The sequence below is a fragment of the Phasianus colchicus genome, chromosome 3, assembly GCF_987193195.1.
Source record: "Phasianus colchicus chromosome 3, bPhaCol1.hap1.1, whole genome shotgun sequence".
NCBI lineage: Eukaryota > Metazoa > Chordata > Aves > Galliformes > Phasianidae > Phasianus > Phasianus colchicus.
Window position 1 is genome coordinate 93,226,672 of NC_143438.1, and position 14,270 is coordinate 93,240,941.

The 14,270-nt window shown below is 41.8% G+C and overlaps 1 long non-coding RNA gene across 1 annotated transcript; it reads left to right on the forward strand.

The window, feature by feature from the left end:
• Window positions 1–3,227: 3,227 nt before the first annotated feature.
• Window positions 3,228–8,394, forward strand: LOC149918746 (uncharacterized). Its single transcript, XR_016465684.1, has 3 exons — window positions 3,228–3,345; window positions 4,529–4,662; window positions 8,239–8,394. It is a non-coding gene; the product is annotated as an uncharacterized LOC149918746 (long non-coding RNA).
• The last annotated feature ends 5,876 nt before the right edge of the window (window positions 8,395–14,270 follow it).

Here is a 14,270-nt window from a genome sequence, read left to right on the forward strand (position 1 = left end):
CCATTGCATAAGCCCTTAAACCTGTTTGCTCCACCCCATGTTCTGAAGTTATTCTGATTTCTTGCCATAGGAATTGGATTCAAAGTTTTCCCCTCTTTCATTCTCCAGCAAGTTCTCATTTAACTCAGTGTTCAAGTCAGTTTGTGATTGGCCTCGTCAATTTTGAAGTAGAAGAGAAAGAAGAGAAGGGGGAGGAGGGAGGGGAAAAAAAAAAGACTTGTAAAGATTGGTCTCTCGAGGGGGAACGAAAAACAAAAAGCAGTCTGGAGGGAAAGTTTAATTAAAAAGAGCAGAGTTTTTAATTACCAGGAAAATCTACTTGAATGATTCATTTGCATAATCCTGACGGCAGTGGGAGAACAGGCAGGAATGAGATAAGGTTTCTATACAATCCTTCTCTTGCTTTTTCATATCTCTCCAAAAATGACTCTGATCCTTCACTCCTCATCTCTCCTGCTCTCTGCTACATTTTCCTCCCATCTGATTGCACATTTTGGCCTTAGGCTGCCTACTTGTTTAGCTCTTCTTTTCTTACAGTGTGATGCATTTTTTTTTCTCCATTGCACTTTTTCTCCTACTGGGGCTGACTAGGTGAGGTGCTACCATTTCTTCCCTTCTTTTCCCACCATCCCCAAACTGCTGGATTATCCTTGTTTCTTGAGCATTGTGCCATCAGGCATATGGAAGGAAAGAGGCTTCTTAAGGGACCCCAATACCAGCCACGTCCTCCAGCTGCTGCTTTGGTGACATCTTCCAACACCCTCCATGCCAAGCCTCCATCACCCTGCATGCACCACTTGGCTTGTAGTCAACTGAATAGCCCATCCTAACAGCTCCTCTCCTCAAGATGTCCCTGGAGACTTTCAAGGCAAGGCTGGACAAAGACCTGGGCAGCCTGATCTAGGTGTAGTTTCCCTGTTCATTGCAGAGGACTTGAACTAGATGGCACTTAGAGGTCCCTTCCAAATCTGAGGATTTTATGACTCTATGATATGGAAGCTTGAAATGAGCTTGTAACTCTTAGTGTCATGATTCATGTGCTTTCTACCTCCGTTGGAACCATAGCATGATAGAATCATGGAATCATTTAAGTTTGAAGGGGCCTTTAAAAGTCATCTGGTTCATCTCCCCTTCAATGAATAGGGACCTAGAGCTGGATCAGGGTGCTTAGAGCCTTATCCAGCCTGACCTTGAATGTCTCCAGAGATGGAGAATCCACTACCTCTCTGAGCAACCAACTGGCCATTCAATGAAAGGCTCATTTTGTTCTTGCACACTGACATGCAGAGCACAATCACAAAACATGCATACAAAACCCTCTAAAATATGATCTCCATGCTCTCTCCTGCAATCATCTACACTAATAACATGTCAGCTTGCTCCTGGTCTATGCTCATTAGCAAGTCCCTAGGCAACAGCTGCTTGGGGGAAACTGTGGTTCAGGAAATAAGCAGAGTATGAAAAGACTGGATTTGCAGGTCTATGTAATGTCCTGTATCCATCCCTTCAGCCCAGTCTACAGTCTAATCAGCTGCAAAGTCCAAAGTCCAGTTTAATCTTCCTGAAAGTGGCACTTGGAATCTGATACCCCACCAAGTGGTGAGACTGGAAAGTTTGTATCTGGTTATTGTCTCCTAGCTTAGAAGTACTCCATTAGATAATCCTATTGGAGTGAACATTGTCCTCACTGATTGGTGTGACTGATCAGACATGGTTCCTATCACTGCCTCTTTTCTTTTTTCTTTTTTTCTTTTTCTTTTTTCTTTTTTTATTTTTTTATTGTCCTTTTTTTTTGCACTGGAAAAGGTACTCAACAAGATACCCTTAAAGGAGTTCTCTCCTTATGAGCCTTATGAATGCATTTGCAATGCCTAACAAGAGGTGGGAGCACAATACTCTCTACCATGCAATGGTCATAGCTCAAGAACAGAACAGAAGGACTATCCTGGATCCTCACGCAATGTTTTACCCAATGAAGACCCTCCTCCTCTCTCCCTGTCTGCTTTGCAAGACAAGTCTCAAGTCTCTGAATTTGGAAACTTTAATGGAAATGCTATGGAAAGAACAGGGTTGCCTGAGCTTTCCTCACCTCCTGGCATCCTTGGTATTAATATAAATTAGGGATACTGGGAATCAATGCAGTAGGTCAGATGATAAACAGCCTATGTCTGTACCTAAAATGGAAAAGAGGAAGGAACCTAATATAAGGCAAAGTGCAAGGTTTTGCACTTGGGCCGGAAGAACCCCAGGCACCTGTACAGGCTGGGGGGAGTTGTCCTTGAGAGCAGCTCGGCAGAGAAAGACCTAGGGGTCCTGATAGATGAGAAACTTAACATGAGCCAGCAGTGCGCTCTGGCAGCCCGGAAAGCAAATGGGATCCTGGGCTCCATCAGGAGAGGGGTGGTCAGCAGGGATAGGGAGGTGATTGTCCCTCTCTACTCTGCTCTTGTGAGGCCCCATCTGGAGTACTGTGTTCAGGTGTGGAGCCCTCAGTACAAAAAAGACATGGAGATTTTGGAAAGGGTCCAGAGGAGGGCCACGAAGATGATCAGGGGGCTGGAGCACCTCCCCTATGAGGACAGGCTGAGGGAGTTGGGTTTGTTCAGCCTGGAGAAGAGAAGGTTGCGGGGCGACCTCATTGCAGCCTTTCAATATCTGAAGGGAACTTACTCCCAGGAGGGGAGTAAACTCTTCATAAGGGCTGATAATAGCAGGACACGGGGAAATGGTTTTAAGTTAAAAGAGGGAAGATTTAGGTTGGATGTTAGGGGGAAGTTTTTTACTAGGAGGGTGGTTAGGTCCTGGAACAGGCTGCCCAGGGATGTTGTGGATGCCCCGTCCTTGGAGGTGTTCAAGACCAGGTTGGACGAGGCTCTGGGCAACCTGATCTAGTAAAGGTGTATGTTCGGTGGCCCTGCTAGGCAGGGGGGTTGGAACTACATGATCCTTGAGGTCCCCTCCAACCCAGGTCATTCTGTGATTCTGTGATTCTGTGACAAACCATGTGAGAAACATAGAGGGGAACAAAAGGAGTGATGGAGATCTAAAGAGGAGCACAGAATATTGTTTTATTGTGTAGGAAGGGACCACAGAATGGAGACATGGGGAGTGATAGTTCAGTGTCTCTCTGTTTAGGTTGACAGATGAGACCTGAGGCGTGGATTAATGTAATTGCTATTAAATTAATTCAATTACTATTTGCTTTTAATTTTTCAGATAAAAAAGGGAAGCAAAACAAACTTTGGGATTAAAAAAACCATTTTGAGGGAGGCCTGACCCACATGAGTGTAAAGCACTGATTGCCTCTATATATTGAAGGAGACACACAAATGTAGTAGGCTACAGGTGAGTGCACACGATAAAATTGTTTTCATGCACTGGGACAGAGAAAATGAGAATGTACAGAGGGCAGCATCAGTGTGCACGTGTCCACTGAATGTGGCTTTAAGGAGAGATGGGGCTCTTTTGAGGAAATGGGGATATCTGTGTGTATAACAGCAAGCACCGAGTGTCTGTGATATGTGTCTGAATGCAGTGAGCTGAGAACTAGTTGTTCCAGCCTGTGAGGGGGAGGTACGAGCCTGCAAGTGTGTGTGTACAGACTGTAGTCCATGTGTGTTGTGTATGGTGAGGAGCAGACACGTGGAGAGCTGTGTCTGCTAAGCCTCCTGCATGCACGAGTGCAGTAGGCAGCAGGTGGGCTTGCTTACATGTTTCTATGGGTATGATTCAGGCATCTGCATTTGCGTTGTGAGCATTGTGTTGCTGTACAGTAAATGATGAGTGCATACAGTAGGGTTTACATCAATGCCTGAGAGTGCTGCACGTGCATCAGCAATCCACGTATGGATTTGGGCACGTGTGTCCTCACCATGACACAGAGCATAAGTGAGGGAGCAGCGAGGGAGGGAGACTGCTGATCCTCTCTCCATCTGAAGACCATTTACAACAGCAGGTAGTTACCAGTTTGCCCCAGATATGCTGCTGGGAAAGGCAAAACATTATGAAACTAAAAGAAAAATTTCAGCTGCCCGGAAATCATCAGCAATGTGCTGTGATTGGTAAAGTGTGTAGGAACCATCATGTCCTTTGCTGGGAGTAAACACATGTTAATAATGTGGAAGATTATGGGATCGTGATCCACTGATGAGGTAGGTAAGTCAATTCATTAATGAGGTAGTTGTGTCCTGCAAGTCCTCCAGAGGATCCACTGATCACTAGACCTTACAGTCACAGCTATAGCTTTGGTTGCAGAGCTCAAACTAAATCATAGAATCACAGAATCATAGTATCATGGAATCATAGGATGGCTTAAGTTGGAAAGGACCATGAAGATCACTGAGCTCCAACCCCCAGCTGTGGGCAAGGTCGCCAATCACTACATCAGGCTACCCAGGGCACTATCAAGCCTGGCCTTGAACTCCTCCAGGGATGGGGAGTCCTCCAATACTACCCCATAAATCTCTAGTCCAGTGTAGTACAACCTTTTCCCTTATTGATTTCTCACTGACCTTTTCTATCTTGCAAGATCCTTCAGCCATCTTCAGCCACATCCTGCAACTGCTTGCTCTGTCAGTGCAAACAAGTGCTCACCTCTCCTCAGACAGCTATTTCACAAAGCAGAACAGACTTGAAAGACTTCAAACCCCATTGCAAATGGAGGTGAGATCATCTGGGATACTAGGGTAAGACGAACTGGGCCCTCTGTGTATTTCATGCATTTCATTTTGTCAGGAAACCATGCTGCAAAGGCAACCAGCCATTAATGGTGTATTGAAATGAATTCTAGGTTGGTGGTTAAATACAGGAATCAAAATAAACTAAGATGAAATAAATCTCCAGCAAGTCTGGCATTGCAGTCCTACAATTTGCAATTGTTTATTTTTCCAACTGCATTTTTCCACTTCTCTTGTTGCAATGCTTCCTCCAGCAACATGACTGATGGTTGCAGGGTCCACTGTTGGCATCTCAAATAGCCCCAAGGAAAACATCCCTCCAGCTGTATTAGGTAGAAAAGTATTCAATGAGCATGTCCTGGGATGGTCCATATCTGTTCACAGGCCAGCTGTGCTGTTAACAATCCCCTGCAGCATATTTCAGCCTCTGATCTTTGTTCTCACATATCCTTTTGTGATCAGCTGGTATTAAACCACATTTGCCTGAGGCAGTTTAGGGAACTTTGTGCAGTTCCTGGACGGAATAAGCACTGGTCACTCTTTGGTCTGTTAGACCTCAACAGTTGTTGATCTACTGATGAATTAATAGATGGTGAAAAATCAGTTTTGCATAGGAAGTCTGGGTTATTCAGTACTTTAGATGTCTGGTATCTGCAGCTGATCAACATAGTCTAAAACTGCCTTGAGTAGTAGTAGCACTGCTATCAGTAACAGAGGCTCTAGCCCTTTACTTTCTGTATTGACCACATCTCCTTGTTACAGTCTGACTTCTTTTCACAGTCATTCCAGCAGTCAGCCAGCAGGTTATCTGCAAGCCTTCCCTTTTTTTCCTACTTTCCTGTTAGGCTCTCATACAAAGAACTTCAGGTTTCTGCCTATATTCAGTAGTACAGAAGACCCTGTGTGAAATGATTATTTTCTGCCTGCAGAAGAAAAGATAAGCACTTTTCTGTCTTTTACTTGATGCAGAAGTACCTGCTTCCACCAGATACTTACATTTATCTGCCTGCATTGGCTGGTTCAAAAGCAACTGCCTACTTCTGTAGGCAACTGCCTACTATAAAAACTATAGCAACCCTACTTCTGTGGAATCATAGAATCATTTAGGTTGAAAGTGACCTTCAAGACTGTCAAGTTCATCCATCAACCTGACCTAATGACTCCCAACACTAGAATTGAATAGGATCATCAAATGGTTTGAATAGGAAGGGTCCTTGAAGATCAACTAGTTCCAACCCTCGTGTCATGGGCAGGATCACCTTCCACTAGACTGTGTTGCCCAAAGCCCCAGACACACTGTCCTTGAACATCTGTGGGGATGAGGCATCCACTGCAGCTTCTCTGGACAGTCTATGCCATAGTGAAGTATTTCTTCCTTATATCTAATATAAATCTCCTCTCTTTTAATTTAAAGTCATCCTTGTCCTCACTACACCTCCTATAGAGTTCTTTCTCATCTTTCCTGTAGGCCCCATTAGGGAGGGGAACACTACTATAAGGTCTCTCTGGGGGCTTCTAAACTAGATATCACCTTTCATGGAGTCAGAGGGAATATCTAGGTAGGAGCTCAGCACTCCTCCTGTTCCCCAAGGCTTTTGCTTTTCAGCCATTCCATTTCTCAAGCAGAGAGCAAGGGTATGGCCTGTACTTTTTACCCTTGGACAGATTCTTGGATTTAAACTCTGTTTGCTAGGGAAAATGAACTGTTGTTTTCCCCTTTCCATTCTTCACCAGTTCTTATAAGCTAGTTCTTTGGGGTTATCATCTCAATGTTTTCAATTGGCATAGTGGGATGTTTTGGAACCAATGAAAATGATGCTTCAATTGAATTAACTGATAATCTGCCAGAGCAGCAGTAAAATTTTGTGATATTTTCCAAAGACTGTATATAGCTGCTAAAGATCTTCAGAGCACCACAGTTCAGGCAGGAGGCAGTCCAGAGATGGTGACATGTTCAGGCAGGAGAAATGAGATGGTAATTCTCACCTGGGCATCAGTTCCATACAAAATAGTGAAAACAGTGTTACTAGCTGAAATCAATAATGAACCAGAGGATAAGAATACAATTAGTGTCAGTCAACGTGTTTTAATGGAAGAGGTCCTTGTCAGGCCAGTCTGATTGTGTTTCTGGTGAGATAACAAGTTCTGTTATACTGACAACTGCATCATTGTAAGACTTTCGTAAAGTGTTTGATTCATTTCCAGATTATTACTTTTTTTTTTTTTTTTTTGTAATGAACAACGTAAATATCAAATCACTTAAAAGCTGACAAAATGACTAATCTCAAAAAGAGTTTGTCATTGACAAATCAGCACTGAAGCAAGAAGTTGTGCAAGAATTATTCAACATCGTTATCAATGAGTTTGGAACAAGATTAAAATCACTGCTGATAAAAAGGCAATAATTGACTCTCAGTGAAGTCAAGTGGTTCTACAGAGAGATCTGAGTTGTTTGGGAAACCTGATCAATTCAAAGATGAGCCAAAGTAGCCTATCTGAATGCAAATTTCCATATCCAGAAAAAAAACAATGCAGACTAGTTAATCCAAATAAAGGTTGTCCAGGATGTACAACACCAAAGACTCAACTCTGCTATCCCAGAATAATAGCACAACAAAAAATATATCAGTGATTATTTCTGGATTAACTTAATTATTTTGGCCTATACCTGGAGTATGGTGAGATTGATACTGCAAAATTTTGTTTTGAAAGAAATACAGAGAGAAGAGGCAAAAAATAAGTGGATAGATGGGGAGAAGAAAAGAAGAAGGGAAGGGAAGGGAAGGGAAGGGAAGGGAAGGGAAGGGAAGGGAAGGGAAGGGAAGGGAAGGGAAGGGAAGGGAAGGGAAGGGAAGGGAAGGGAAGGGAAGGGAAGGGAAGGGAAGGGAAGGGAAGGGAAGGGAAGGGAAGGGAAGGGAAGGGAAGGGAAGGGAAGGGAAGGGAAGGGAAGGGAAGGGAAGGGAAGGGAAGGGAAGGGAAGGGAAGGAGAAAATTAGCAAAATGTTTTCACAACCTGTTTGCTTAGTACATGCAAGATTAAGAGGTAATTTGATTAGTTACTGGGCAAAAAGAAGTTGCAGTGAGTTACTTCAGAATACCAAGATGTGAAAAATATTGGATGAAAATCAGTGTCAGGTAAGGCTAGGAAAATTTATATTTAAAATGAGGGTTTGATTTATTTGTTTTCCTTTGTAGAATGATCAATCAGCCAGAGAAGGCATTCTGTAAAAGAACACAAACTCAGGAGATATTGTATTTTGTGCATCAGCATGTGTGAAACAGGTTAGGGCAGATAAATGAGCTGGTGATGCATCTTTCTGTTCTGAATATTTGTATTGTGTTTCTCATTTGGTGCACTCTCCTCCAGGGAACTGCATTCATTCAGTAGACTCAGAGCACAGCATCAGGAGAGAACGGTCCCTGCTGCATAAAACTGTAGATTTAGACATTAATTCTTTTCTGAGAAAGCAGATAGACCCTGCTTGTGAATAGTCCACACCACCTAATGGTTGTTAGTACATTCTGGCATGATTTTAGTCTATCCCAAATGGTTCTTTTCTAGGAAGTCAGAACATATTTTGGAGGACGTCAAAGGCCAGTGGCTGTTCCCAAATGCTACATGAATGAAGACCAACTTTGCACAGATTATAGGGGAAACACATGGATGTGCCATTTTGCATCAGAGCCAAAGAAAGAACAGACCCTGGACATTTGTAATTTATCAGGTTAGGCGTAACCCAAGAGAAGACAAGCCATCTTCTGTAAAGTGAATAAGGTTTTCATTTTTTTGTTCTTGATTTGCTCCAGGATCAATACAGAAACAACCTGTTGGTGATTCTTCTCTTAAAAATGGAGAGATTGTCCCAGTATTTTTGGTGGCATTTCTCTCCTTGTGCTTTGAGATGTCTCCATGGCCTTTAAAATTGGATGCAAGTAGTGTTTAGATCTATGAAGCTCCATGAAACTTACTTCAAAAGGTAATACAAACTGTGAGAAAAAATCAACCAAAATCAGTCAAAGGGAAGTTTTCATGAAGATAAGGCAAGAAAATGTGGAATCTAGATATTAACTATGGATGCTTCCTTTCAAAGTATCTAGGGGCCCTTTACTTCAATAGATATTTAGCTTCTTTCTTCTTATGGCAGAAAAAATCACATTTAATCTGGTGAGTGACCAGATCTCAGCTCCTTGATGACACTTCACTTTCTGATCATTGCCATCACCTCTTTTCTCTCTTTTATCCACCAGCTCCCAAACTCAGATGCTCAGAAGACTTTCCAGTGCATATTCTTCAATTTCATTAATAACAGAAATTGTCACTTCATGAAAGGTCCAGGTGTGATATACCTTCAAGACTTGAGCGTGCATAAATTAATCACAAAGGAGCTTGCTTTTACTCTCTTTATCTTTTAATTAGATGCCTAAAAGCTTCTTCCTAAGAACTGTTTTGATATCCAGAGTAGCCTGTAGTCCCTATGCCCAGTTCAATCCAAAGACAGAAATCCTGAAGAACAGAGCAGACAAACATTGCTGGGAATAACTCAGGAACAGCTGTTCTTGCCTTCAGGCCTGGACACTTAGAACTGAGTGACCTGGTTTACCCAGCCATTTTTTTCTCTGATTTACATCCTTATGTCTGGTGATAATTGGTGCTTTTCTAACTGTCATTTAAGCTCAGTTAAAGTTAATATTAGCTCTTAATTACCTCTTGCCTCACTTCAACTATTGTATTTGTGCTTAAGCAGAGGTTTTATTTTATTTTATTTTTTTTATTTTAGGAGTATTGCTGGGGCTGCTTTTTGGTTTGCTGCTTTTTTGCTCCAGGCACTGATCTCACTGAACTTCTAAAACACTAACTTGGCATGCTGTCTTCAAGCAGCTTTGCAAAGAGGAAATAAATAGACATATGGTGCACGTGAGCTTAATTCATGCAAAGTTTCTCATCCTGGGCAGATGGAAATGGATGTTTGAGTACCTTGGTTAGAAAGATGCCTTTAAAACTTACCTTTTTTTATTTTTGCTTTGTCATCAGCTTGGTTAATGAGCACCTCCAAGGCAACTTTTCTTGCTGCTCAGACTCTGGTGCAAGATAATTTTCCAGTGATGTGTCCTCCATACTCTTTCCTGATTAATTTGCAAGTTCCAATGATAGAACAATTACTTTAATGGAAGCAAATATAAAGTATATCCATGCTGTTCCCAGTGGTAACATGGAAAAGGTTGGTCTGATCTAGGAGACATAGAGAAAGGGTAAAGAGAGGGACAAATATGTCAGAGAATTCACCATGAATCAATAGATTATTCCTCCAGTTCTTTCTCCCCTGTTACTGGGTCTGTGAAACACTCACATGCTGATGCTCTCTCTGAAACTATGATTTTCAGTAGGCAGAGCTCATAGAATCAGAGAGTCATTAAGGCTTGAAAAGACCTCTAAGATCATCAAATTCAACCATTAACACATCACCACCATGCCTGCTAAACCGTGTCCTTGTATGGGTAAATACTGTGATTTGAGGGGATTTTTCAGGGACTCATCCTTCCTTTTTCTTCATTTTTTTCCTTTTTTGTTTTTCAGCTATTTCCTGTCACATTATGACCCTGATTATAATGAAAGATGTGGTATTTTTGCCCCCAGAAGATGGAAAGTCAGTCAACTATCTCAAGTTAAATATCCACTTTATTATATGATTTCCCCCTGGGAATCAAAAGAAAATAATGTTGGATCAAAGCGAGTGTGGCCCCTAAAAAACTCCAACTATGAGTGTCAGAAAGATTGTTAATGCTCAGATTTAAGTTGAATATTAGGAAAAACTTCTTCTCAGAAAAGAGTGGTAATGCATTGGAACAAGCTGCCCAAGGAGGTGGTAGAGTCATCCACCCTGGAGATGTCCAAGAAAAGGTTAGATATGGCATTGAGGGACATGGTTAATGGGCATGGTTGGAATGGGTTGGCAGTTGGACGAGATAATCTTAGTGGTCTTTTTGAACCTTAATGATTCTATGATTCCAAAATAATTCAAGCAAGATTAGGCATTTTCAAGGCATTTAAATCTGTACAGTAATTCCATTATGAATCATGTTACACTGATCACAGTAATTCAGATATCTGGCTAGTATTTTGAGGAACTAGAGCTCCACAGAAAGAAAGTACTTTAATTATAGTTTCCTTCAGCGTTATGGTTCCAAAACAAGAGAGTTTGAGCAATGAAATCTATTTATAAATTCCTTTTGCATCTCTTAGCATCCTTGCTGGAAAGGACAGACATGACGATTTTAGAAAGAAGGACATTTCTTTGATAGGCCATGGGCACCACCAGAGTAGACCATGCATTTTGATAGTTTCCCTGAAAACCTTCTTACCTATTTCAGAGCACTAGACATTGAACTTAGAATGACTTAGAATGTTTCGTGTTACAAACAGACATAAGTGAAACCTTGTTTTTCTCCATCATGCAGTGCAGCCTGGAGGCTGTACAAACAACAGAGACCTGATTAACTTTGACCAAACATTTCAGCTTTTGACAGGATGTTAACCTTCACTGGTGTGTAATTCTGTAAGAGGGATGCCCTGGAAGAATCTGCATTTCTACCACTTTCCCTTATATCATAGTCCACCTTCTACCATGCTCTACTCACTGTCCTATACCTTTTCCAGCTACTACTTATTCACTTCCATCTCTGTCTTTTCATTCCTCTCTAGTACTCCCTACTATGGTACAAACAAAACAGCATCATTCTCTTCCTTTTGAAATTCTGTCAGAAAAACACAGTGTATGAAGCTGAAACCTATTGTTCAGCTGATACTTCAGCTCCTGATAGTTCTGTATGTGGATGTTACACAGGTGAATGAGGTCATGTACAGGTTCAGTAATAGGATAGAGGTTAGCTTTTGTGCAATCATGAGCAGCTGCTGTTATAAGCAGCTTTGTTTTGAAGCTATAAAATTGCTTTTTGTGGTTGGGCTTCTTTATACATTCCTCAGCTTCTCACTCTCTGTACACGTTTTTTCTGCCCTGAGATGCCTTTTACTGGTATTCTTTCTTCTCCTTTGTGCAATTCAAGCTCTTCGAGGAAGACGAAAAAGAAGCAGCTATGCAGACTGTACACAACAGTGCTTTTTATAGATCTTCGTTTTCATGTCCTTCAGCTGTCCATCGCTTTGAACACCTACAGCTGAATCAGAGCCCCATCCAGTCTGACCTTAAATGTCTCCAAGAAGCTGGTTTGGTTAATTGGCTCAGTAAGTCTAATGCTATTGAAAAATATATATGAAAAGGAAGAAAAAAAAAATTCCTTTCCTTGTGAATTGCTTTTAAAATGGCCCTTCACCCATATTCAGAATGTTCTTGAGTTGCCACATTTTGCTGATGATCCTCCCAGCTGCAGTAGTGTACACTGACTTCTCTTCTGTGCCTTATGCCACAGGGCACACAACACCTTGATTGTGAAAGAACCACATCCATTTACAACATTCCATTCCTCTGCATTAGGCATTTGTGCTTGCTACTTAATCCCTCAAATGGCTTATGGGTTGGAAATATTATTAACTGCTGACACAGGATATAAAGGTATAATAGGTCCTTCCAACATACAGTGCGGAGAATGGGCAGTACTCTTGGAAAAGTATAGGATAGAAAAAAATATAGAGAGACAAAAAGGGATTTTTGGTATCAAAGAATCATAGACTGGCTTGAGTTGGAAGGGAACTTAAAGATCACTCAATTCTAAACCTCTGCCATGGGCAGGTTTGCCAGCCACCAGTTCAGGCTGCCCAGGGCCCCATCCAACCTGGCCTTCAGCACCTCCATGGATGGAGCATCCACAACTTCTCTGGGTAACCTGTGCCAGTGCCTCATCTCCCTCCGAGTATTAAAGCCATTTCCCCTTGTCCTATCACTCTCAGACCATATAAAAAGTCAGTCTTCTTCCTGCTTATAAGCTCCTTTTGAGGGCTAGAAGGTTGCAATGAAGTCCCCCCAGAGCTTCTCTTCCTCTAGAGTGATAATCCCGGTTCCCTCAACCTTTCTTCATGAAAGAGGTACTCCAGCCCTCTGATCATCTTCATAGCCCTCCAACAGCACCTCATCCTTCTTGAGCTGGAGGCCCCAGGTCTGGATGCAGTAATATTCTGTAAATATTACTGAACCATATTCAGAAGCAGCAGGGTGATTATTCTAGCAGCAAGGTACCTGTTTGCTTGTGTGTTTTCTAAGGCATTTGGATTTTGTGTAAGTCCAGTTAGCTTCTAGCAAATTTTATGTTTCATCTTCATCTCAAATCAGAGCAAGTGAGAGGATATCCAAAACTTTGAAAAAGTAAAATGAAAGGGAGGCAATAGGAAAAATTAATTCACTAAAAACATCCACATGGATTCAGAAAATTCAAGCTCGTATTAATTGTTGTATTTCTTAGGGACATCAGTGCTTTTTTCATGGGCTTTCAAGGGCTTAGATATATTGCCAAACTAACATGGATTCATGTGGGGAGTGTGTGTCATTTTAGGAGGTAAACAGAGTCTTGCTGTAGGCTAAGAATGAGTGAGTGGACAGTTGCTAAAGCCCAAATAATGTACAGCAAATGGGTGAGTATAGTAACTTTAGCCTGTGATTTAATCCTTAAACATTTAAGAGGTTTAAAATGAGAGGAAGGGAGGTTGTGTGTTGTGTCCCTGAAGATAGAGCAGATCTAACCATTTAAACAAGCATTTTATTTCCAATTCAAAATCCTTTGGTTTCTTTCTGGTGATGTCTTGGGTTTGAGCAAACATACAGTCTTCATTCTTTGAGTTGGAAATGCTCCTTCCCTTTCGAGTCATTTGGCACGAATTAATAACCCAAAGTTATTAAGACATTTTTCCTTTGTGATGATCAATCAGAGAAGGTCTTTGCTGGAGAAACACCTTTGTCTGCATACATAAAAGCAAGGAGTTCTTGGCTCCCATTTGCCCTCTGGAGTTTTTTGATAGCAGAAAAGAAGGAAAAGAAATTAGCACAACCTTTGGACTGGAGCAAGTCCCCAATCTCCAATGGAAGCTGCTTCCCATTGATCAACTTCTCAACTTTTGCCAGGGGGTGAATGTAACAGCTTGTTGCTTTTTTCCTGCCTGAATCATCCCTGGAGGATGGCTTATAGCCACTCTTTGGAGCTCCTGGCTAAAAATAAACACAGTTTGTAGAGACAATTTGTATTCTGCTAACCCTGCTGCAAAGCTCTGTGCCCTCTCTATGTAACTGGCTGGTTTTCCCTCTCAGCACATTACATGCACCACATACAGGAATAATCTCACACAATGCCAGGGCTAGCACAGTTCATAATAGTGGTGACACATTATGTATAAAGGAGTGTTGCACTCTTCAGAGTGTTGTGAAATAATTGCAGTAATTCTCCATCACAAGCAAGGTTAATTAGTGTGGCATTCCCTTCCACTTTTTCAATTTTCTTCCTCAGCCACAGGAAAACAAACTGAGCTGTTGCAAGTTACAGACATTCTGGTCCCTACAGCAACAAATGGTTTAAATGGTTTCCTAGTGCAGCCCTATCTGAATTGGTGAGACTGATCTTTGGACAGAGACATTCAGCACTGACAGAGACAGT